This window comes from Enhydra lutris, unplaced genomic scaffold, assembly GCF_002288905.1.
Source record: "Enhydra lutris kenyoni isolate GAN:26980312 unplaced genomic scaffold, ASM228890v2 scaffoldscaffold31, whole genome shotgun sequence".
Classification (NCBI taxonomy): domain Eukaryota; kingdom Metazoa; phylum Chordata; class Mammalia; order Carnivora; family Mustelidae; genus Enhydra; species Enhydra lutris.
Genome location: NW_019154115.1, coordinates 9,696,584 through 9,723,222, shown reverse-complemented (window position 1 = coordinate 9,723,222; position 26,639 = coordinate 9,696,584). Strand labels below are relative to the sequence as shown.

General features: G+C 36.5%; 1 protein-coding gene and 1 pseudogene across 2 annotated transcripts in view; both read left to right on the top strand.

Moving 5' to 3' along the window:
* The window catches only part of LOC111153200 (regulatory factor X7), a 145,855-nt gene that overhangs the window by 5,280 nt on the left and 113,936 nt on the right, over positions 1–26,639 (top strand). The gene's annotated exons all lie outside the window — the stretch shown is intronic.
* LOC111153201 lies at positions 9,837–11,281 on the top strand (annotated as a pseudogene). Its single transcript, XR_002640988.1, has one exon. The product of XR_002640988.1 is annotated as a 40S ribosomal protein SA pseudogene (transcript).

Genomic DNA, 26,639 nt, shown 5'->3' with positions numbered 1-26,639 from the left:
CATTCTCTTGTAATGTTAGCCTTGTAATATTAACCTAAGCAAAAAAGTGCAATAAAACTCTTTTCTTCGGTCAGGGAACCAGGGAAAGAAGTGACAAGTGCCAAAGTGTTCATTGTGAGAAAAGTAGACCTTCGTTTCCTTGTCTGTAAAATGAAAGGTTTATACTAGATGACCTTGCAAGTTCCTTTAGCTTAACTTTCTATGATTCTGTTACTAAATTAATATTGACAGCAATAATAAAACATACCATAACCACAGTGAAAGACTAATAGAATTAACTAATCACAGGCAATCAAAAGAACATTTTCAATGGACGAATTGTTAGGATTTGTCTGTGTTTCCTTGGGTGTTAGCCCAGGAGGACAATCTGAAGGTGTTATGCACTTCTTGTTACCTTGTGCAAGATTTCTGTTATGTGAGATTCAGTTTGCCAATATTTATTGAGCATGTATTACATTTAAAATATTCTAAGAGCCGTGCAAGTCTATGCAGCATTTCTTGTTGGGGAGTTTAGTTGAGAGATTACACTAGGGGGACTATTTGTGTGCCTGTTTTGTTTTGTTTCTAAAGAGGTTCTCAATACTTAAAAGCACCTCACATTGGAACTTTTTCCTATTGTAATAATGTATATTTTAAGGCAGTAGTAGATTTTATATTGTCAATTTGGGTATGTAAATAAGAAAGCTCTATTTTCAGAATAATTTAGTGTAGGGTTGAACCTCACAACTTTTTCTCTTCATCTAGGGTAGACTTTTTAATGTGTAATTGTGACAGTTCTTTATACCTATTGAAGAACAAGACAGTAAGATGGTTATTCCATATCTCTGACAGTACTAGGCAAGTCTTACCCAGTGCCTTTTTTTCCACCAGTCTCTGTGTATTTAGTTGCTTTCTCTTCTGCTTTATTGAAGGTTCTTAGAGTTCAGGTTAAGATGAGCAGCATGGACCATAAGGAGGAAGGATCTTCCTGTCCTGGGCAGGATTATAAATAAGGAACAATAAGCTCTGAGGCCTTAATGCATTCGATTGCTGACTACGAGTAACACTTAACCAATATGAATAGAAACTTTAAAACATGATTTATTATTTTTTTTTCTTGAGACTCTTAGTTTTCTTATAAGAGGAAATAGAAAACAACTAGGTTTGGTTAATTATGCATATCTTTATCAGACATCTATTATAATAGGTCCTATGTATATTATGAAAAGTTGTGTGGGAGGTGGTTTTATATTCCTCATATCTAAGAACAAACTGAAAACATAAAGATATTCTTTGCTACTTGAGTCTGTTTGGTTTCTGAATTCAGAGAGTGAGAGGTTAGAGTAACAGATTCCAGTCTGTTATGTTAGAGTCCATATGGTGTGAAATACCATGTCCTCCAAATAGCCTTATCTTAAAAAAAAAAAAATAAAATAAAATATTTTTTTTTACCTGAACCCATTCACAGTCCGAGTTTAGATAGCAAGGTTTCAGGTAGCATACATACATTCCAACACAGGATTAGCAAATTGGTGTGAATTTACATGCTTAGTGATACCTACCAAGGGCATGGGGATAGAAGTGAAATACTGGTATCTTGGAAGGTATTATTAGTCTCTAGGGCTATGGTGTTGCATTTTGTGAGGCCTCATTTTAAGATACAAACCAAGCACGGGAGCACTTAGGTTTGTGTTTTTCTTTTCTGTACTTGGGTGTTTTTTTTTTGTTTTTTTGTTTTTTCTTTTTAATTTTATTTATCTGTGGTTTTCCTTCTTTGATTACCTTATACTACCAAGTAGCTACAAGATGAGAACAGGGGATTACTGCAGTTTGCACTAACCCATTTTTTTTTTCTTTTATTATCTTGTTTCTCTGCTTATCCTTGTGCTAGTCTCTCTACCTACTACTTTAAAAACCTTTCTTTTTTTCCTGTGGATACAAGGGTGTAACTTCAAGGTTTAATTCATATTGCTACTGTTTTCGTGAAATTTTTCTCAGCTCTCAAAGAACAATGATCTGAGTTGTGTAAATTAACTTTTTTCAGTGATTTAGGCTGGCCTTATCAGAGGTGAGCCTGTTTTACTTAATTTGTACTGAATTTAAATTCTCATTTTTTAATATGTGAAGGTCGTAGGAAGTCAGAGACTGACTATACCTGAAACAAAACAATCATTGCATAATAAGTAATTTACAAAATGATAGTAAAATATTTTACTTATGTGGGGTAGCCAAGTACATGCCATTGTTTTTGCAGTAGGTATGAAATTTTAAAAATTCAATTGGATAAGAGTGTCATTTTAGTGACATCTTGCTTGAAGTAAAGTTGGTGCTTCTGAGCTCCTAGGAAAATGTATTTGAACAAGATGCTTCAGTTAATTTAAGTGAATCACTTTGCTTATTTGATTGCAGTTATTAGATCTTTTAATTGCACATGTATGTAAGCAATCTGTGATCTAAAATATAGTTGTCAGATTATTACGTGCATGATCCCTTTTTCTGAAACAGGAGACATTAACAATCTGTATTTGGCCAAATTCTGTACATATACATTTCAAAGAAGTGAGAAGATCAAGAACTAATCCTGAATTTACAGTCAAGTGGTCAAGAAAAACTGAATTCCATATACCTTTATTTTAATATCTACTATATATATATCTACTATATACAGGCACAGGATAATGAAAAAGTAATAAACACTACTCTGCATTTAAAACGTTCATCCCTTGTGTAGTAGTTGCATGCATCATCAGTAGAATTTAACAAAAGTAAGATTTTGTTGAATGCAGTGATAGTCTAGTATAATTGATAATATAGTCTGGTATAATATAATAGATGAGAAGAGGGATTCAGTAGGATATAATATTCTTATTGGCAAAATTCAGGATGGTGACCTTAACAAAAATGGCTGTTGATCCAGATACACTTAATGGTATGCTTACTGGGAAATCTTTATTCCCACTAGCAGGAATTAGAGTCACGGTTGTTGATGACAGTAAGCCTTGCCGGTAATGAGGATAATTATGGGAAGATAATAGCTTAGGTCAAAATTTGCTTGATTGGGGAGTGGGGTTTCCACCAATCACAGTTTTCTCATCGAAATGCAAAGGTAGAAGAAAGAATATAAAGTAATATTAGGGAAGAAGAGGATAGGGATGTTGAGAACTGGGGCAGAGGACCAGGAAATGCTCTGTTAGTTTTAGAAGAAGTCTGTGTACCCTGAGTTGACTCTTTGAATAATGGCCACTTCATGACGAGGTTTAGAATATTATTACATGTGGGGTTGCTTATATACCTCACTTAGTCTTATTCTGGCTCCTATGTCTTAGCATCTGTATTTGTGTGCTTTCCCATTATAGGATGAAGTTTGTTTTCCCCTTTGGATTCATCCCTGTCCATATATTTAGGGAATTTGTTCTAATACATACTCTTTCTGTCAGCATCATCAAACTGTTCTTTTCCACAGGCTACTTTTCCTGTGATTTTATACATGCTAATGACTTCCTTAAAGCAGCAGCAAACAACCTTGGAGAAAAGTTTTTGCAGTAAAACAAAGAGTTGATCTTTCAGTGACCTAAAGAGCTCATTCATAGGCTAAGAAAAAAAGTCATTAGGTAAGTGATGAAGAATGTAAATACTCATTTTATAATAATATAAACAGTTAACAATGCAAAAATCCTTATTCGATAATAAAAAATAAAGCAGAGAAATACATTTTTTTTGACCACTAAGAAAAGATTTAAGAAACATGGTAACCATTGCTAGCTAATCTCACCCCTAGTTTTACTGTTTGGCTTGCTCATTTCCCTCCCCTCCGATCCTTCTTTTATTATCCTGTTGTGTGATATGTAAGGCCACTCATATATATGGGTAGAGTAAGTGAACACACATTTTTAAAAGTATTAACTGGTTTTGCACTTGGGTGGTGGAACAAATGTATGCCCCCCCCCTTTATTATATTCTCAAAATTTTCTTGAATGAGCAGGCATTATTTTGAGTTTAGAAAAATCCAAACAAGTAAAATAATGCTTTGTCTACCCTGCTGCTCTTCCTTTTAGCTGCCATCTGTCTATCAGCTCACCACCCCCACTCTGCTAGATCTTCTCTCTGTTCTTGTCCTTTTTGACTCTTGCAGTCTGGCTTCCTGTTCTTCTTGCCAACTCAGTGGCCTTTTTCAGTCGTTAGCTTTCATTTTGTCTTCAACTCTTCTTGTTACTGTGATTCCTTTGCAGTTTGGGAATTCTCATTCATTCCTTTTTGAGAGCTGCCTTTGTCAGCTACTTTGCCAGGCATTGGGGGTTCCATGGGCAAAGATGCAAGATCCCTGTTTGCATGGATCTTATTTCTGATGAACATTTTATTTTTCCTGCAGCTTTCCTCTAGATGCGCTTTAATTTTGAATATCGAGACACTTCTCAGCCACCTATTTTTTTTCTGTGTTCACTTCTTTGCCAAAATCAGAAATAGATGGGCTGACCAGACAACTCTAATCACATCTACTGATACACTTGCTAGAATACAGGTGGCTACCACTGTCATTGTAAACTTGGCGTTTTCACAGTAATCCTTCTGTGCCATAGTGCCTTGCTACTTCAGTTGGCTTTCAATTTTAGCTAATCTACTTCTTTGTGTAGTAGATAGGACCTGTTCCTCCATTCCATCAGGCTAGCAATATTGGTTTCATAATGGATTTTTCTCTCTTATCCCTGTGCCCAATATTTTAACAAGTTGTCAAGTTTGTAGTGTCAAGTACTTAAGTTTCTCCCTGTCTTCTACTCCCTCTGTTTCCTGTGCCAGGACCATAGTTCAGTGCTTTACCATCTCTGGATTATTACAGTGGCACCATAGTTGCTCTTTGTCCCTGGCCTTTCCCTTCACTGGACTATGCTGTATATTACAGCCAAAATAAGTCTTCAAAAAAATCCTTTTCCACGTAGTCTCCTTCAGATAACCTACACTAATTTCACCTTGCCCACCATATTGTTATCTAAAGATTTCTGTCAGGTTTCAAAGTCCTGGGCGATCTAGCCCCGTACAATAAGTCCCACCCGCTTTCTTTCTGTTCACCAGTATTGAACTCCTGTCAGGCAAGCACTTGAGTGTCTGCCTTAAAATTTGTGGTGCTCCTTTTAGTCCTGCTTTATATCTTTTCTGGAATCTCTACTTGCCTGTATCCAAATCCTGCTTAGTCGTGTTTTAACCATTTTTGAAGTCATAGTTCAGATCATTGTACTATAAAACATTCTTTAGCTACTCTAGTCTACATTGGCCTTTTCTTGACCTCAAACTGTATAGTGATGTCTTACAATTAAGCACTTAATCACTTTAATTTTTGTCCTATGCTGTTCTAATAAACAGCAAGTTCTTTGAAGCTAGGGCCAACACCTTTTGCATTTTTGTTTCTCATCTCGCAGTAAGTACTAGTGAATACTATTTTTGTCTACTGCATTCTTAGAAACACTTGATTTTTTTCCACATATTAATGTTTCTGTATTTGATACATTTGATATGGTAATTTTCTCCCCAAATAAGTTATTAAATTCATGCTTTATTTTACAGAATGGAGGACTGACAGTGGCTGATTTTTTTAAAAAATTGCATTGGTGAAACTGAAGTAATCATTTATTTAGAGTTTCAGTACTACTAGTCAATTTTTTTTTACTATATATCTAGTATTAAAAAATAATTTACCTCCAGTGAGAGCCATTGTGTCCTTCATTTTAAAAATACTGAGCAAAAAAAAAAAAAATAAAAATAAAAATACTGAGCAAATGACTGATACATAGTTTAGTAACCTTTTATGAATGAGTATACAGTAGTATTTAGTCAGGGTTTGTGGGCTAATCTGCATTCCAACCTAGTTCTCAAGAGATAAAGTTGGAATTTTGAAGAACCCCTTAACATTGACCTGGAGATAGCTACTTTAAAGTTTGGTTCTGGTGGAGGGTTTGACCTACTTATTTTAGGAGCCAAGACCCAAGGGGAAGATAACTTGTTGAGTCATGGCCAAAGCCTGAAGATGGCAAAGGAAACCTGTGAGTTAGGGTAAATAACTAACTGAGGGAGGTGGATTGATTGAGGAAGTAACAAGGGAATGAATAAAATAGGAAATCAGTTCTGAAGGCCCAGAGTGTTTCAGATTCATAAAATAGGTAACAGTCTGTTGGATCTTTGTATTTATCTGACATAGAGACTTGTTTCTTTGTTTAGCCTGATATTATTTCTTTCAGAGAGATTCAACTAGTTCTTAAAAGACCCTTTCAGCTTTAAAATTGTATTTATATGATGCTATTTGGTTTTTTAGAAGGTTGTTCTCTGTGTTAGCATCATACTAGTATCACCTTGGAACTTGTTAGAAATGTAAATTTTGAGGCTCCACCTCAGATTTACTGCAGTAGAAACTCTGGGGGCGGATCCAGCAGTCTTTGTTTTACTAGCCCTTCAGGTGATTCTAACACTGAAGTTTGAGAATCCCTTGCTTAGAGAGTATGTTCTACTAAGCAATAGTAAGCCACAGTCTTCTGTGGCAGAATTTTAGTATTCTCAACCCTTAAGTACCCCAGGTAGAGTTAATAACTCCTTTATTTTAATTTTCTAGTATTTGGATGTAATTGTTAATACCATTATTTACACTGTGTTGCAAAAGATTTTCACTAAACTGGATTCTTTAATCTCAGAAATTGTATATTAAAATCAGGAATTGTATATTGAATCTCAGGAATTGAGATTATATTTAATCTCAGTAATTGTAAATTGTAGATTAAATCAAAAAGGTCACTAAACCCTCAACTTAAATACAACCTTTTTATTATTTGCAACCTGAGTTTCTGAGTACATCAGGTCATATGTACTCAGCAATCTGAGTACATCAGGTCATGTGTACTCAGCAATCTGAGTATATCGGGTCAAACTTGTGGTCGAGGCAGGCCCAGGCCTTGGCAACAGCTGTGGTGTTGCTGAGCGTGCAAATGGCCCCTGCACATTGGCTAGGTCACCCCTGGGCACCACTGTGGGGGGCTGGTATTTAATGCCAACCTTGAAACCTGTAGAACACCAGTCTGCAAACTAGATGGTGCACTTGGTCTTGATAGTGGCGATAGTGGCAATGGTGGCATTCATGTCCTTGGGCACTACTTCCCCATGGTACAGCATGTAGCAGGCCATGTATTTGCCATGGCGAAAGTCACACTTGACCTTCTGGTTGGAGGGCTCGAAGCAGGTGTTGGTGATCTCTGCCACCGACAGCTGCTCATGGTAGGCCCTTTCGGCCGAAATGTTGGGGCCGATGAATTGGTGGATGAATTGATAAATAAAAATTAAAGATAGTGCATAATCATCATTGCAGTCAGCCTTGGTCAACAGTTAAAAGACAAACAGACACACATGCACACAAAATATCAGAGATCACTTGTGCAAGAAAGTATGGGATATATAACCTGGAGCCAGCAAGCTTCTACTTTGAAGGGCCAGATGGTAAATACTTCTGGCTTTGTAGGACATAGTGTCTCTGTTGCAACTACTCTACTCTGCCATTGTTATCAAGAAAGTAGCCACAGACAACGTGTGTGTGTGTGTGTGTGTGTGTGTGTGTGTGAGAACAAATGAATGAATGGCTGGATTTTTCCATTACTGGCAGGATTTGGCCCTTGTGCAGTAGTTTGTGGACCTCTGTATTCCAGACTACTTGAAGAATAAAGTAATGGTTTTCAATCTTAACTCCCTTTTATTGACAAACAGTGGATGACAGTCAACTGCTTGATATTAATTCTCCCTTAGGTAACCCCAGGGTCATGTGTAAAGCGAATTAGAATGCAAGAAGTAAGAGTTGTATTCCAGGGATAGTCTTACCTTAGCTCCTATGATAATAATAAAGTATATTGACTTATCATTTCTGGTGTGACACATAAAGAGCTTGGAAGTCCCCATTTCTGTCATCCCAACATGAAAAAAGGTGAACAAACTGGAAATCAACAGTTCTTCTTAGATGCAGCAAGAGAATTGAGGTCTCAGGGCAGACTGCTACCCGAAACCTGGGAGAGGCAGATACAGAGAATCAAAGCTGATGGGTGGCGGAAGTCTAGGAGTAGAAGCCCGGCAACTGAAGTCCATGTAGGTAGGAGCACTTTAAGCTTAATTAATGAATTAACTGCTGGAGGCTCTGGGTGGGCTAGCTTGAGAGTTGAAAACCAAGAAGGCTGAGTCTTGGGGTGGGGGGCACTCACTTTTCTGAGCCTTACTTCAGGAGCCCTACCAGGTTCTCCCTGTGAGGATCAGAGAAAAATCTTTAACTGCCTCCACAGTGAGGGAGGACGTCAGGGGGTGGGGAATTTGTAGGTAGGGCCAAGGAGGGAGGAGGAAAAAAGTAATCATTTTGAAATATAACCAGAGCTCTCTGTTCTCTTTAACAAAGCCTATTTCAAGGAAAAGTATTTTACCAGAGTAGTATCTAGAAAGTATCTAACCAGCATGGGCTCTGCCAATGCCTAGTTGACCTGGGGGAAGGGAAATACCCAACATAGACTCACTAAAGGACTGAGACTTAATCATAAGACAGTAGAATGCTTCTCTCCAACTTGACCACCATGTCAGTAGGGCTTCTAAAACAACTGTAAGCCTCACACCTTATTTAAAGAGTCTCTAGGGATTCCCAAGGAGAACATGGGAGACAAAAACCAAGGACATTAGAGAAAATTTTAGCCTTAGACCCCACAGCTACAGCAAACAATAAATACAGCCTAACTCCTAGTCGATAAACATAAAACTCACACTAAAGTCCTGTCTACCTAATTCCTTTTACCCAATATTATATCTGGCTTTCAACAAAAGATTACAAGTCGTGCTTACAGACAAAAAAAAAAAAAAAACAAAACAAAAAAAAAAACAACCCACGATCTGAAGAGGTAAATGAAGCGTAAGAATTATGTGACAAAATCTATGTGACATAGATTTTGGAATTAACATCCTGTGGATTTAAAATTATGATTAATATGCTAAGGGCTCTAATGGAAAAAGTAGACATCATCTAAGAATGGATGGGTAATGTAAGCAGAGAGCTGGAAGCTCTAAGAAATAATCCATAGGAAATGCTAGAAATCAAAAACACTATAACAAATGAAGAATGTCTTTGTTGGGCCCATTAATAGAACTGGCCGTGACTGAAGAAAGTATTGGAGGGCATGAAGATATAGCAATAGAAACTTCCGCAACTAAAATGCAAAGAAAAAAAAAATGAAAAAGTTGGAACATAGTATCCAAGAACTGTGTAACAGTTAGAAAAGTTGTAACATATGCATAACTGGGATGTCAGAAGGGAAAGAGAAAAAAGAACCAGAAGTATTTGAAGTATAGTAGGTGAGAATTTTTCAAAATTAAAGACCCCAAACTACAGATCCAGGAAGCTCAGAGATACCAAGCAGAATAAATAAAAACAAAAAGATCTGCCCCTATGTATACTGTGTCCAATCTACTGAAAATTAAATACAAAGTTAAAATCTTGAAAGAAGCCACTTGAGGAACAAGGTTAAGAATTGTATCAGCTTTCTCTTCAGAAACCAAGCAAGGAAGGAGAGAGTAAAGTATTTAGAGTTGAAAGAAGAAAATCACCAACCTAGAATTCTGTATCTAGCGAAATTATCCTTCAGAAGTGAAGGAGGAATAAAAACTTCTCAGACAGACAAAACTTGACGGAATGTGTAACTAGTAGACCTGCTTTGCAAGAGATGTTGAAAGTTCTTGAAAGAGAGGGAAAATAATGTAGGTCAGAAAGTTAAAACTACATGAAGGAGTGAAAATGAATAAATGAAGATGAAACCTTTTATTTTTCTTACATTTAATTGATCTAACAGATAATAGTTTGTTAAAAATAATGTATTTGGGATTATAGCTTATAGATAAGTGAAATTAATGACAGTGAAGTTATAAGGGACAGAAAGGAGGAGTTGGGAATACTCTTAAATTAAAAGTACTTACAGTAACTGAAGTGGTGTAGTGTTGTTCTGAAAGTGGACTTGGATTAGTCATAAAAGTATATTGCAAACCGTATGGTAACCACTAAAAAGATTTTAAAAGGAAGTGTAATTGGTATGCTAAAAGTGTAGAGATATTAGAATCATAAAAGATGTTCAAATAAAACCAGAGAAGGCAGAAATAGAGAAGACAAAAAAAAAAATAGAAAACAAAGAAAAAGGGCAATGTATAGTAAATAGTTAAAATAGGGTACATATTAATCCAACTATACCAATAACCAGTTCAGGTGTGCATGTTCAAAAAACACCAGTTGAAAGAGACTGTTAGAGTAGATTGGAAAACCAAAACAACTGTTTCTGCTTTACCCAGGGAGAGATCCACACAGTGTTATTCTGGGTTTCCTCTCATAACTTCAAGGGAAACTTTCAACATGTCCAGAACGTTTAGTAGCCTACAAATGAGGGAGGAAGATGTCCTCAGATTCCTTGCAGCACTTGTCATTCCTTGTCACCACTTAGGTGACACCAGCCTGGACTTCCAAATGGAACAGGACATCTACAGAAGGAAAAATGATGGCGTCCACATTATAAATCTGAAAAGAACCTGGGAGAAGCTTCTGCAGGCCTCTTATGCCATTGTTGCCATTGAAAACCCAGCTGATGTCAATGTCCTATCATCTGGGAATATTGGCCAATTAGCTGTGCTGAAGTTTGCTGCTGCCATTGGAGCCACTTGTGTTGCTCTCCACTCCTGGAACCTTCACCTACCAGATCCAGGCAACCTTATGTGAGCTGAGACTTATGGTGGTTACTGATCCCAGGGCTGACCACCAGCCTCCCACAGAGGTGTCCTGTGTTAACCTGCCTACCATTGCTCTGTGTGACACTCCTCTGTGCCAATGGACATCGCCATCCCTTGCACAACAAGGGAGCTCTTTCGGACTGATGTGGTGGCTGCTGCCCAGGAAGTTTGGCACATGGGTGGCACCATTGCCCATGAGCGCTCCTAGAAGGTTGTGCCTGATCTCTACTTCTACAGAGATCCTAAAGAGATTGAAGAGGAAGAGCAGGCCACTGCTGAAAAGGCTGTAACTAAGAGGAATTTCAGGGTGATTGGATGGCTCCAGGTCCGGAGTTCATAGTGACTCAACCTAGAGTCACAGACTGGTCGTGGAGGCATGCAGAGGCCCTCTCCTGCCCCTTCAGCAGTTCCCTACCCAAGACTGGAACACTTAGCTACCACTGAAAACAGGGCTACAACTTCTGCTTCTCAGGCCACTGCATGTATAGGAACAACCACTGAGTGGCCTTAAGCTCCTCTTCTACAAAGAGAATGAAAATGGACATAAGGTTGATGGAAAATAATGGGTTTATAAAAGTTGGGGGGAGACAAAGCAAGACAACTATATGTTGTCTACAGGTATACCCTTCACACTTTGGTGCTTTATAATTTAGTAACCAGTTCTGTGTAACATTCTTCACCAGTAAGTTGTACACTGAATTTGAGAACCTAAAAGTTGCAAGTAAATGATGAGATACTTAAATTATAAAGAGCTCAGGAAAATGGCCATTTTTGTGGGGTTTTTAAATTTTTTTTTTAATTCTGGCTAGTTAATATACAACGTTATATTAGTTTCAGGTGTAAAGTACAGTGATTGAACAGTTTCATACATCACCCAATGCTCATCACAAGTGTAGTCCTTAATCCCCATCACCTATTTTACCTGTCCCCCTACCCACCTCCTCTCTGATAACCATCAGTCTGTTCTCAGTAGTTTAGAGTCTTTCTCTTGGCTTGTGTCTCTTTTTTTCCCTTTGCTTCTTTGTTTTGTTTCTTAAATTACACAGAGATGGAATCATATGCTATTTGTCTGTTTCTGACTGACTTATGTTACTTAGCGTAATACTCTCTAGCTCCATCCGCGTCATTGCAAATGGCAAGATTTCATTCTTTTTTATGTCTGAATAATATTCCATTATATATACACCACATCTTCTTTACCTGTTCATCAATTGATGGACACATGGTCTGCTTCCATAGCTTGGCTATTGTAGATAACACTGCTGTAAGCGTAGGGAGTACAGGTATGCCTTTGAATGAGTGTTTTTGTGTCTACTAATGGATACTAATGGGTAAATACCCATTAGTGTGATTGCTGGATTGGAGGGTAGTTTTATTTTTAACTTTTTGAGGAACCTCCACAATGGCTGCACCAGTTTGCATTCCACCAACTGGGTATGAGGGTTCCTTTTTCTCCACACCCTCGAAAATGGCCATGTTTTGTGTCCAGTTTTGTGTATAAACTGTTTAATTTTCTCTGTTTAGAAATATTTTTACAAGAAATTATTGAGCATTTTTAATGTACATTTTTAAAGTAGTATTAATGAGTTAATTTATATACCATTACATTTACCTGCTTTAAACATACAGTTCAGTGGTTTTTAGTATATTTTGGAAGTTGTGCAGTCATTATCATGATCTAATTTTAAGTCTATTTTGATTTTTTTTTAAAGCAGTTGAAAAGTGAATTATATTGGCTGGATTGATTAGAATTGGAAAGGTTGTTTATCGATTCATAATTCTGAAGTTTCAAAGGCAGTAGGAGCCATTAAAGTGTAATGTTTTTGTTTTACATGTTATTGAGACTTAACAAGAGAATGCGGATTTGTAGAAATTCAAAAGATGAAGTTGTAATTGCTCAGTTCTTTTTCTCTTTGGTTTTTCCTTGCCTTTATCCTTTGTGGGGCAGTCTTTGATTTAGATATGTTTAAAACTTTTCTTCTATTTAGATGCTTACAGCTAAAAAAAAAAAAATGAATTGTCTCAATATTGCCTTAAGCTTCACCATAACTGGTCAAATACTTAAGTCTTACTATGGCACACATTATTTTCTGACATTTCAGTTTTATGTGTTTGTAATTATAGAACCTAACATGTCAGCTGTTACTTTTTTCTGTAACATATTTTGAACCAGCGAAATACTTGTACTTTCCTAAATTGGTTTTCTGTAAGATGGTTAGGAAATTTCTCTGCTAAACACAAAACTTAGAGTACCTTTTATTTATTTATTTTTTAAGATGTTATTTATTTATTTGAGAGACAGATCACAAGTAGGCAGAGAGGCAGGCAGAGAGAGGAGGAAGCAGGCTCCCCGCTGAGCAGAGAGCCCGATGCCGGGCCTTGATCCCAGGAAGGCAGAGGCTTAACCCACTGAGCCACCCAGGTGCCCCGAGTACCTTTTATTTTTTAAAAAAAAAACTTACATATTTAACAGTTTTAAAGTAAAAAAAAAATAATCAGAATCACAAAGAGGCAGCCCACTGTAATCATTAAAAATGCATTCTGAAATTAGTTGTCTGGGTTTGCTACCCAGGTCACATAACTTTTAGAAGTTGATTCCATTATCAGTAAAATGGAAATAGTAATAGTGCTTACCTTGTAACATAAGTGGTGAAGATGAAAAGAGATAACTCCTATAAAACACTTAGTGTAGAATCTGGCACATGGTAAGAACTTGATAAATGTTGGCTGTTACTTTTTAACCACAATAAATTCAAAGAACTTTTTCTCTTTAACACACCATCTGTTACTATGATTACTTCTTTGTTCTTATATTACTGTACTGTGCAGAGGAGACCATGACATTTGAGACAAGAGTTATCCAGGCAGAGAGGGAACAGCAGATGCAAAGGTGAAAAGGCTGCAGCAAGGAGGCTCTGGAGTGGTCAGAGTGTGGGGAGTGTGCGGGAGTGCAGCAATGAAGTCAGAAGTAAAGGAGAGGTGGATTTGTGTCGGGCCTTGCAGGTCTAGTAAACACTAAAACTTAGGTTCTTTTTCTGGGTGAGGTGGGAGCTGTTGGAAGGCTCTGAGCAGAGGAGTAACATGACCTTACTGGTGTTTTAAAAGGTTCACTAGGTTGCTGTGTGGAGAAGAAACTAGAGGGGCAAGAGCTAAAAACAGTGAGACTAGGCTATGCTGGGTCACTGACATTTTACACTGGGGTGGGTGTTTGTGTGTGTGTGTGTGTGTGTGTGTGTGTGTGTGCATGTAAAAGATGAGGTATTACTTTTAAATATCGGTAAGTGGTGGTCTCAGGGTGTTGCAGTTAGCTATGAGTGATTTCATTTTCTTTATACTTTTCTTTGTTTTCTAAAAGATTTTAAAGAGTACTTTTGTAATAAACAACTGTTACCATTTTAAGTAGATTTGTGATAATAAAAGATTATGTAATATATTAGGCTCTTTGATAGAGGGACATACTTGCATATTAAGTACAATATCATAGGTGCTCTTACTAAAATTTGAAAGATTTGCTGACAGTAGAGATTAAATGTTCAGAATACGTCTATTGGAATGTAATGAAGCACCAGGAATTTTGAATAAATGACCCAAGAGTCTCCTGAATCTTTACCATAGTTAGGTAAACTTAATCAGTCTCCATCTAGGTTCTAATTCTTGTTACTGTATGTTACAATCTTAATAATTGTATAAATTTATAGTCTCCTTTGTTGAAATATCAGCACCATAAAGACAGGAATTGTATGCCTCTCACTTAGAGATTCCCTAGTGCAAAATGAATGTATGCATGAATGCATGAGCTAACTTTGTAACTACCAAACTTCCTTCAGATGTCAGTTGCAGGTCTGGTGCAGTTTTTCCTGATGTTCTTCCTCCCATGTAACACTGTTTACTCCCTTGTGTAGTGTTTAAGTTATAAGTTACTAAGTATAGTAGAAGTTATAAATAAAAATAGCAAACTTTAGTATTTTTTAAAAGATTTTTATGTATTTACTTGACAGAGAGAGAGCACAAGCAGGGGGAGTTGCAGCAGAGGAAGAGGGAGAAGCAGGCTCCCTGCTGATCAAGGAGCCCAAATCAGGGCTCGTTCCCAGGACCGGGGTATCATGACCTGAGCCGAAGGCAAATGCTCAACTGACTAAGCCACCCAGGCGCCCCCAGACTTTATTATTTTTACCAGTAAAAATCTTTTCTCTATACACCATTTTCAACAGTGCAAAAAGATAGCTTTATTGTAAATTTTTGTTTACAGATGACTTTTTGAATGTGTAATTTATTAAACTAGACAACATTACCAAAGAGAAATACCAGAATTTAAATTAGCATGTATAACCTCAGATTGTTGGGTTCTTTTTAGCTTGATGTATGCAACATTTTTCTGAAACTCCCCTAAATCCTTTTCTCCCAGTGTGGTGGGTTTCACTGGTATATGTTGTATTGGTATATGTACTAATATATGTTTATTGAAAAGAAATATTCAGTGTGCTTACTAGAGATTTCTTAAAATTCTTTATCATTTTTCACTGGTGACATGGGGGAGGAGAAAAAACAGCTTTGTGATGTCAATACCATACTTCTTTATTTTTAACCTCTGAAAATTATGACGTATCACATTAGTATAGCCTGACTTCTTGTTGAAAATAAAGTAAGAGGAAAGGCTGGCATATTGACAACCTATGTACTTAGCTGTGATCGTTAAGGCTTAATTTTGGGTGATGTGATTTCTTTCTTGAAGGCTACTTCCAGAGAATTCACTATTAACTAAATGCTTACTTTTTTTTTTTTTTTAAGATTTTATTTATTAGAGAGCGAGCGAGCGAGCGCACAAGCAGGGGGAGCTGCAGAGGGAGAAAGAGAAGCAGGCTCTCTGCTGAGCAGGGACTCCCCCCCCACCACACACACCAAAATTTGGACTTGACCGCAGGATCTTGGGATCATGACCTGAGCCAGAGACACATACTTAACTGACTAAGCCACCTAGGCACCCCTAAATACTTAGTTTTTATATCCATCTCAGTTCTTTAGAAAACCTTTCTGATCACTTTTGTTTTCTAAGAGTTTTATTCACTATTTCTTAACTCCTAGGGGATTTTTGAAGGTTTTAAAAAACAAAATCCAGAGAATTCCAGTAAGTTTTTCCTACATAAAAATGGATATGAAGTATCTCCAGACTGGGGCGCCTGGGTGGCTCAGTGGGTTAAAGCCTCTGCCTTCGGCTCAGGTCGTGATCTCAGGGTCCTGGGATCAAGTCCTACATCGGGTTCCCTGCTGAGTGGGGAGCCTGCTTCCTCCTCTCTCTCTGCCTGCCTCTCTGCCTACTTGTGATCTCTGTCTGTCAAATAAATAAATAAAATCTTTAAAAAAAAAAAAAAATCTCCAGACAGAAAAAAAGCTCCCTTGTGTTCTTTGGTTGGTAGTTTGGAAAACTTTGAATACACTTGAATACTAATGCATGTATTACTTCAGAGTCCTACTTTTGTTGTATTAAATGGCACATATTAACAAAGTCTGTAAGTATTTATAGTTTTTTCTCTATTACTTTCTTGTTCCATCTTTGCTTCTAGCCCATTTAAGTCCCAGTTTTCTCAGTTCCTTTCATCACTTTCTTTTTTTCTCCAGTTCTGCCCCTGAAGTGGGTATGTACCATCTGTTTGTGACCCTAAAGCTATTCCTTGTTTTCTGTCCTTCCCTAGGTGACTTCCCTCTGGATAACTAATGTTGGATGCCTACACCTGTATTTCCTCTTAATCTTTATAGTTAACTACCACTTTCTGACCTCTCCTTCAAGTCATTACTCTAGGCAGACTCTCTGCATTAGTCTGTTGTATCTAAACTTATGTTCAGTGTGGATCATCTAGTTTATAACAAGACACAAGTAAAATGTGAAGGGAAGTATTTCTTCACAGAGCTCAGGTTAATAGAATTCAAGGTGTTTATAGCAGATAATTCAGAATTTCCTAGTTTGTCTCCCTGAATTTTGTCTCCATATCTTTTTTTTTCTGTTGTCTTCTCTTTTTCTTATCCTTTCTACCTTTTACCTTTTTCTCTGTCTCCTGTCTTCCTCTCCCCAATACAAAAGAAAAAAAATTTGCTTGTGTAATTTGTCAAAATTTTATCTTCTGCATTTCTCACATTTGGAATCTTGGAAGTTGTAAGCTCTCTACTTATCAGGTTAGTTGAAAGCCTAATGAGGTAGTTTAAGAAAAGATGTAATGAGCTTTTGCTATGAAAAAGATTACGTAAAATCATTTAATAACGTACTGTAGGGAAGGTGTGAGTCAGCAGGCAAGTTTAAAAGAAGGAAAGGGATGTGCTAGGCTGATTGCTTGCTTGCTTTGGTCTGCAAATACAATTTCAACCAGTTGAAGATGGAGAGGAATGAAGCTAAAAGGACACTTTGGGATTCCTAACTCCTGAAGTGAGATGTAAAATGTAATGAATACTCTATTTGGTTAGAAGTACAAACTTATATCTTGCTCTGTTTAAATAATAGAATAAGTTCTCCATCCTGGTTTAAAATTATTTTTTTAAGTAAGTTGGAATGTGTATTCCAGTATTGACAGTGCAGTATGAACAAGTTAGATGTTGCTTAGAAAACTGTTTTTTCTAGATGTAGACAATGAACTGTGAAGGTCTATAATCAAAATCCACCTGGAGAAATCAGTTTTGTAGGAAATTGTTTTGTCCATGCTACAGTGTATTTGCTACTTGATTATATAGCTTAGGTTACACATGTTTTTATCTTTGTGATGACTTTTAAAGAAATGAATGGGCTTTGGAGTGATTGTGGGAGATTAAAAAAACCAAATAAAACTTTATATTTTAGACTTGTGTATTTTGGTTGTTTTGGATTGTAGCTCATCCCTTGAGTTCCAGATACAAACGTATGAACATTCAGTAATCTTTAATGATGAAATCTTGTTTGTTACTGTCACTCATGTTCTTTTTCTTTTTTTTTTTTTAAGATTTTATTTATTTATTTGTCAGAGAGAGCACGCAAGTACAAGCAGGGGGAGCAGCAGGCCTAGGAAGAAGCAGGCTCCCCACTGAGCAGAGAGCCCTATGTGGGGCTCAATTCCAGGACCCTGGGATCATGACCTCAGCTGAAGGCAGTTGCTTAACAGACTGAGCTACCCAGGCATCCCCATGTTCTTTTTCCAAACTTACGATCATAATCAAGTTGTATTTTAATTTTATATTTATCCTGTTTTATATTATTTATATATAATATATTTAATGTAATATTAATGAATCTTATGTATATTAATTTTAATTTTACAAATATATGCTACAGGGTTCATCACAAACCAGCAGGAGGATTATTGAAGAAATGTTATCAGTGTAATTGCTTAGCTGTTTGAAGGACAGAAGAAATAAATGTAGAGCCTCAACTCAACAGCAGGTCATCAGAACAATTACAATTACAGATGAATAAACGGTTCAGTGAAAGAAAACTGGGATGATAAGAAAAAAAAACTAGAACAAACTAGAAATAAACTATGATGGAGCATAATATTTTTTTCTCTTAGAAGTAGTAGAAAACATCTCAAACAAAAAAGATTTTACTACTTAAAATAAAAAACACTTTTAGGTATTAAACTTTTTTAACCTATAAGTCCAAATTAAAAGACAAATCAGAACAGAAAAAAATTTTTATGGTTATGCTGCCATTAAAAATTTTTAAGGAGAGTATACCATTACATGAGTAAATTCTTTTGATAGAATATGAGAAAAAAAAAAATCACTATAGTCACACAGTTTCACACAGCCAGACATACACCACATATGTACAACCCTAATTGTAGAAAAAGAGAATGGAATAAAAACACACCAAAATATTGCCTTTCCATAATGCTGGGATTGGTAATATGGGTGATTTTCAAAAATTGTATGTGTTTTTCTAAAATAAGCAACTTTTAAAAATATTTTTTGAAATTGCTTACAAAAAACACTTCCTAATTCCTTTCTAGCTGGACTTTCCAGCTTATCTTCTCTGCCCTCCTTTCTCTTACACACAATTTCTCTCCCATGGACTAGCACAGTGCTGTTTACAAAATTTATGACATGAATACCTTCAACTTGTTCCGTTTTACTATGTGGCCCACTACATTTTATTTGTATTAGGTCTAGCTGTATCACATAGTGAGGTTTTTGCCCATCCATGAAGGATATCCTTGCTTTCCATCTGTTGCCTGATAAGTATTTTGGAATATTTGATGTTCTCTTAAAGGTGTGGTGTATAGTCTTCCATCTTTTTTCCTTGGCTTTGGCTTTACCCTTTAGCAGCAATGCTTCCCTCTTCTCTTTGCATATTCAGAGGCAGATTTCAAGACCATAATTAGGTCACCCCAGTTTACCATGTTCTCTCCACTGTTTTTCACCCCATTTTACCTTGTACTTCCAGTATAGCATTTATCATAGTTTACGTGTACTGTATTTTGTCCTGTATGTGTTTTTCCCAGTAGATGTTGAGCCCCCGATGGGCAGTAACCATGTTTTATTCATCTTTGTATCCCCCACAGTGCTGTGTTAGCAAATATTTATAGTCTTATGTTGATTTTAAATAATGATTTGTCACAGTTTGAATCACTAGTAGAAAGATGTAGAAACCCATTTTTACCCACATACATTTCTTATTTGATATATAATCTTTTTTTTAAAGATTTTACTTATTTATTTGACACAGAGAGAGAGATAGGCAAGTAGGCAGAGAGGCAGGCAGAGAGAGAGGGGGAAGCAGGCTCCCCGCTGAGCAGAGAGCCTGATGCAGGGCTCAATCCCAGGACCCTGGGATCATGACCTGAGCTGAAGGCAGAGGCTTAACCCATTGAGCCACCCAGGCGCCCCTTGATATATACTCTTAACGCACCATCTTTTTAAACAGATTTATTTTTTATGTTGTAAAAGCAAAGGATATTTATTATAGAAAATGTAAAAAAATAACTTACTTCCACTATCTGCATGAAACATACATGTTTCTTTAGATTCTTTTTCCCTATAATTTTTTGGTTTTGCCTCACTTAAATCATATTGTATACTGTCATTTTCCTTAATATTCATTCATTGTAATTATTCATTTATTCAACTAATAATACTCAGTACCTAATATTAGGCAAGTATTCTCTTTTTTTTTTTTTTTTTTTTTAAAGATTTTATTTAATTATTTGTCAGAGAGAGAGAGAGGGAGAGAGAGCAAGCACAGGCAGACAGAATGGCAGGCAGAGGCAGAGGGAGAAGCAGCCTCCCTGATGAGCAAGGAGCCCGATGTGGGACTCGATCCCAGGACGCTGGGATCATGACTTGAGCCGAAGGCAGCTGCTTAACCAACTGAGCCACCCAGGCGTCCCTAGGCAAGTATTCTTTTAGAACTCTGGGGTTGTAGTAGTAAACAACTTACTTAAAAAGATGTGTTTTCATAAAGGCTGTATTTTATTGGAGAGAGACATAAAAGGCAATAAATTAAGAATGAATATACTGTGTGACATAATGATAAATTCTCAGAAGAAGAAAAGCAAAGCAGGGAAAGAAGGAGTTGTATGTCAGGGAGAGGAGTACAGTTTTAAGTAGGTTGGTCAGGGAGCCCTCACCAAGGTAATAGTTGTATAAAGACCTGAATTATAGAGTGAATCATATGGATATTTGAAGACAAAGCCTTCATTTATAATGGTGGGACCGAAATGTTCAACAGTAAGATAATTATTATTATTTTTAAATTATTATCAAGATTTTATTACATAACCATAAAAAGATTCTGATGTCAGTTAACGTATAATGACTTGGGAAAAGGCCCACCATGCAATGTAAAATGGGAAAGGCAAAATAAAAAACTAGTTTCACCCTAACTTTAAAAAAGATCTTATACACATATATGTGTATAAATATGAGTGTAACTAGAAGAAAATTAGAACCAGAACTTAGCAGAAGTTCTTTGATGGATATGGTCTTGGGTTTTTTTCCATCTTTATATTTCTCAAATTTTTTAATGAGTATATGTTAAAATAATCTTTAAAAGTACTTAAAAATTAATTTTGATAGATCTTAACTTCCTGCCATAATGGAGTAATGGATATTGAACTTATCCTCTCTCCAAAATCAGCCATAAAACTGAGTAAAATACCATAGCAGTTGAGGTTTTCTTAGCATTAGATAACAAAGCATAGGGGAGTGATCCTTGAGAAAGAAAACCCAAGAGGTAAGCTCACACTGGCTTTCCAAACTGCAGCTCAGGAGGAGAGCCCAAAAGAGAGACCAGAGCTTTAGTGCAGTGGAGAAAACAGTGACTGGAGTGTGTAGCTGCTGAAGGAGCTGGAATTTGTGAAGCTGGGTACTGGCAAGGAGCAAACTGTTTAGAGAAGGAGCTTCAGAAATCTCCACAGGGTCCTTGGATTCTTTGGCTGAATACTGAACGCCACATATGCAGGGCAGGTCTCTTTTCAGAGAACAACTAACTACCAGGACCTGTAAGTCAAGAAGAGAGACTAGAGGTCACACAGAATTTTGGCCAAATTGGAAGGAGCTAGTTGAGCCTCTTGGGCAACAGTTGAGACCCCAGAAAGTCTTATACTATAGAACTAAGATTACTCTACCCATAGCGTAGGAGCTATTTTACTCCCATTCTGTCTAAAACTAACCCTCAGAAGTATCAGGTTGAGCTGCCCATAAATTAACTTTATGGCAGAACATACTTTGAAGGAACTCCAAACATTCAATACAGTACCAACAATTTCCGGCTATATACAAAATTACTAGACATGAAGTGGGAAAATGTAACTCATCTTGAGGAAAATAAACAATAGGAACATAGTCAAAAGACAAAATATGGACAAAATTGGCTGATATTTTAAACTGTCTCTGGCAAATAGGCTTAAGTAAAGGAAAAGATGGGCATGATGCATGCCCAGATAGGGAAACTAAACAGAAATGGAAATCTAGGAAAGCTTGGGTGGCTCCATCAGCTAAATGTCCAACTCTTGGTTTCAGCTCAGGTAATGATCTCAGGGTTATGAAGAACAAGCCTAGGGCTCTGTGCTCACTGGGGAGTTTGCTTGAGATTCTTTCTTTCTCCCTCTGTCCCACCCCCACTTGCACTTACTCTCGTTCTCTCAAATAAATACATCTTAAGAGAAATGGAAATTTAAATAAAAATCATATGGAAAATCTAGAATAGAAAAATTCAATATCTGAAATGAAAAATTCACAGGATATGTTTAATGGCAAATGGGAAACTGCCAGAAGAAAACTTACATAGACTGAACCCAGACAGGGGTTTAAAAAAAAAAAAAAAAAAAAAACAAGCCTCAGAGATCCCCTGCCAACACTGGATGGTAGAACACATATGTAAATTGAATCCCGGAGAGAAGAGATACTGTAACAAGAAAATATTTAAAGATATGATAGTTGAAAGATTTCCAAATTTGATTAAAATTTGGACAATAAATTTCACAGACCTGTGGAAGTCAACAAACTCCAAGCACAATAAACAAAGAAAACCATACTAAGACATCAAGTCCGATTGCTGAAAACCAAACATAAAGAGAACATTTTAAAAGCAGCTAGAGGGGGGAAAAAGACACATTGTATCATACATAAGGGAACAGTAATAGGAATGAACACTTAATTTTCATCAGAAATAATAGAGACTAGAAGACAGTGGAGTATCTTTTTTTCAGTGCTGAAAGAACAAAGTTCATCAACCTGAAATTTTAAATCCATCAAAAATATCTCAGCAATGGAGGCAAAATAAATACATTTTTATTTGAGCAAAAGCTAAGGGAACTTTTCCCCATTAGACTTCACTACAAATAATACTAAAGTAAATTCTTCATGCTAAAGGAAACAGACTAGCTCTAAATAAAGGAATGAGGAGAGCCAGAATTGGTGTTCATATAGGTAAATATAAATGACATTTTTCTTATATTTTATAAAAACATTAAAAAATTGCCTCTGAGAAAAATGTTAATGTGTTGTGGGTTTATAATGTGCAGTAACACAGGATAATAAGATGTAGATTGAATTGTATTGTTGTAAGATGAAAAGTTATAATACTAACAGAAAGTAGACAGTTACAGGTTAAGGATCTCTATTTGCAAATCCTAAAGCAATCACTAAACAAAGTGGTATGGCTAAAAAGCCAATAGAAGCAATAAAATGGAATACTAAAAAATACCAGATGAAGCAAATCCACCCGTATTTTTACCTTAAATGTGAATTGACTGAACACTACAAATCAGATTTTTCAGACCAGGTAAAAATGCAAGACCACATCAAAAACTATTATAAAAGGTGTACTTTAAATGTAAAGATACAGGGTAAATATGAAAGGAAGGAAAAAGACATAGTACACAAATACTGATCATAAGAAAGCTGGAGTAGTTTTGGCAAATGGGTGGCTCAGTTGATTAGGCAACTGCCTTCGGCTCAGGTCATGAGCCCAGGGTGCAGGGACTGAGTCCCGCATCATGCTTCCAGCTCCGTGGGGAGTCTGCTTCTCCCCTCTTATGCTCTTTCTCACTGTCTCTTTCAAATAAATAAATAAAATCTTAAAAAACAAAAACAAAAACAAAAGGAAAGCTGGATTGGTTTTAATAGTAGTCTTCAAGATAAAGGGTATTAGCAATGATGGAGGGAAATATTTCATGATGATAAAAGAACCAATTCATCAAAAAGACATAAAATCCCAAATATGTATTTGTACCATATATTGGAGCTTCGATATACAAGACACAAGAGCCAATTAAATGAAGAAATAAAAGCAAATACTGTAGGCCAGCCAGTTAGTAGCTATGGAACGATATTTTAGCTTTTTATAATAAACTTCAGAAAGGGGACATTTTGCTCACTAATTTTTTTTATCTGAATTGAATTCCTTCACTCATTTATATTTGTTTATTCACTGTTTTGATGTACATTAACTCTCTGAGCAGTTCTTTTATCTGGTATCAGTAAATAGAGCATAAGCTTATAGTAAAACAGATCTGTATTTAAATTTTGATTCCTCTTCTAGATTTATATTTCTTTGCACCTCATTTTATAAGCAGTGAATTTGAAGTACTATGTAGCCGCACTAAGTACACAACAGCGTTATTACCTGGAAGAGATTTAGTATTTTGTGTTAGTATCTTTTGGTTTGTTTTGGATGGAGTTGATTGGAGCCACCTTTGTTGTTCACTGCACATGCTGCTAAAGTTGGGTCTCTACTTCCTTCTCCATTAGGGAATAGCTGTACTTTACTTAGTTATTCTCACCTCTAGAGGCGCAGATGCCATATATCCATACACCAGGCTTACCGTTTTTTTCGGCAGTCTCTCAAATAATCAGCCTGGCAATGCATTGCCCCCTCTCTGGTTTTCCAAATTGGCTCTTCGCAAAGTAGGGATGCCATGTTTCTTCTGTTTTGGATTTAAAGCTTAAGAAACAAACGATGTGTAATCATAGTCAGTGAAACATGAAGGTTTCCTTAGGACTCCTCTCTTAAGGGAAAATATAGTGAAAGATAAGATGAAGTCTCAGTCATAACTGTACAAGGGAGGAAGGCAGGAGAAACAAGGAATATTGGATATCTTAATATGTGGATAATTGAATGTGAGGATTAAAGTCTTAATGCTGTTGCTTATATGTAATAAATGTTTGTTCGGACTCATTACTGGAGAAATAATAAAAATGAAAGAAAACTATGACAAATTGATTTGGTTGAGTAAGAATGTATTGACTACTATCCTTTACATGAGATATTTAGCATTCATGCTTGAATACGTTGCCACGAAAAACAATTATACATATCATTAAATTTGTGTTAAAGCTATAAATCAAATCTTACATATCATGCAATTCAGTTAATGTGTTCTCAGACAACTAGTGCTCGAGTTATATGGACATTGACTTAAAATGCTTAGTGGAAAAGATAAAGCATTTGCTTTAGAATAGTCGATGCGTTCACTTACGGCATCAAAAGGAAACAATCACAGAAATCGCAGAGTATGTAAGATTCTCAAGTCAACTGTACTGGACTCCAAAAAGGGACTATCATGGGGGAAAAAAGGTAGAAGGATTGTTCTAGACAGGAGCCACTTAGAAAGCATGAACCTGTTGGGACACCTGGGTGGCTCAGTCAGTTGAGCATCTCCCTTCCACTCAGGTCATGATCCAGGGTCCTGCGATCGAGTTCTCCACATTGGGCTCCTTACTTGGCAGAGAGCCTCCTTCTCCTCTGTCTGCCACTCCCCCTGCTTGTGCACTCATGCACTCTGTCTCTGACAAATAAATGAAAAAAAAATTTAAAAAAATGAACAAACTTGGATTGATCTATCTGTGAGATTAAATCTCTATAAGACAGTCTTGTGATAATTACGGAAAATGTGAATGTGGGCTGTGTGCTATATTGTGAAATTGTTACTTTTCTTAGGTGACATAATGGAATTGTGGCTATTTAGAATTTGTTTTTTCATAGGTGATGCTTGCCAAACTGAAATGCTTGCCAAACTATTTAAGGATCAAATGTTTTAATGTCCACAACTTACTTGGCACAGCACAATACATGTGTCAGTGTGTGTGTGTGTGTGTGTGTGTGTGTGTTTGTGCTTTATGCTAAAGAGAAAATAAATTAGCAAATGTTGAATCTAGGTGTACAGTTCTCTTCTTTCATATTCTAATAATAAATAGTTGGAGAATATTTGCATGCATTTGGCAATTTTTAAAATACCTGCTGGCTCACGAGTGTATGACTCATGACCTGAGGGCCATGAGTTTGAGCCCCACATTGGGTGTAAAGATTACTAATAATAAAATCCTTAAAAACAAGTAAATAACCTTCAAAAAAGAAATCATGATGAAAATTAGAAAATCCTGAGAAATTGGATGTGATAAAAAGATTTTCTGTCAGAATATATAGATGTACCAAATTGGTACTTGATAGAGAAATTTTTAGATTTACTGGTTTGCACTAGGTGAAAAAGAAAAATTGAAAATTAATGAACTAATAAGCTTTCAATTTAAGATGAAAAATTAAGAGTTAACCCCCAAAAAATAGAAAGAAGGAAGTAAAAAGGTAATAAAGGAAAATGAATAGGAAACTAAGCTATCATGGGATCACCAACATCTCAGTCAGTTTCTTTGAAAAATTTTGTTAAATGGTCAAGACTCAGGAATGATAGATGAAGAAAAAAGTAGATGTAAATAATATTAGGAATGAAAAATGAGACATAAATGTGATGCAGCAGAGATTAAAATAAGGGAATTTGTAAGCAACCTTGATGTCCTTATATTTTAAAAAATTGAATGCCGTGGGGGTGCCTGGGTGGCTCAGTGGGTTAAGCCTCTGCCTTTAGCTCAGGTCATGGTCTCAGTGTCCTGGGATCAAGCCCTGCATCGGGCTCTTTGCTCAGCAGGGAGCCAGCTTCCCCCTCTCTCTGTGCCTGCCTCTCTGCCTATTTGTGATCTCTTGCTCTGCCAAATAAATAAATAAAATCTTAAAAAAAAAATTGAATGCAATGGATAAATTCCAAGAGAACTTTAAATTACTTCAATAATAGAGAACCAGATTGCTCTTTAACCACTAAAGAAGATGAATGGGTTCTTTAAAAACTCCCTGCAAATAAAATAGCAAGTCCCAATAATGTTAGATTATACTAAATAAATATAAATTATAAATAAATATAAAATATAATTTTAGATTATAGTAAACTCTTGATACTCTTCCCTCCTAGAGGTGGAAGCCTAATTCCCTCATCTTGAGGGTGGGCTGGACGTAATGATGCAATTCTAACAGCAGTAACAAAAAAATGATGGGTGGGACTTGAACAAATAGTTCATAAAAGGCAATACAGCTTCTTCCTCACTCTTTCTGTTGGTTTACTTGTTCTTGGAGAAACCAGCTATTTATCATGAGAACACTCGAGCCTACG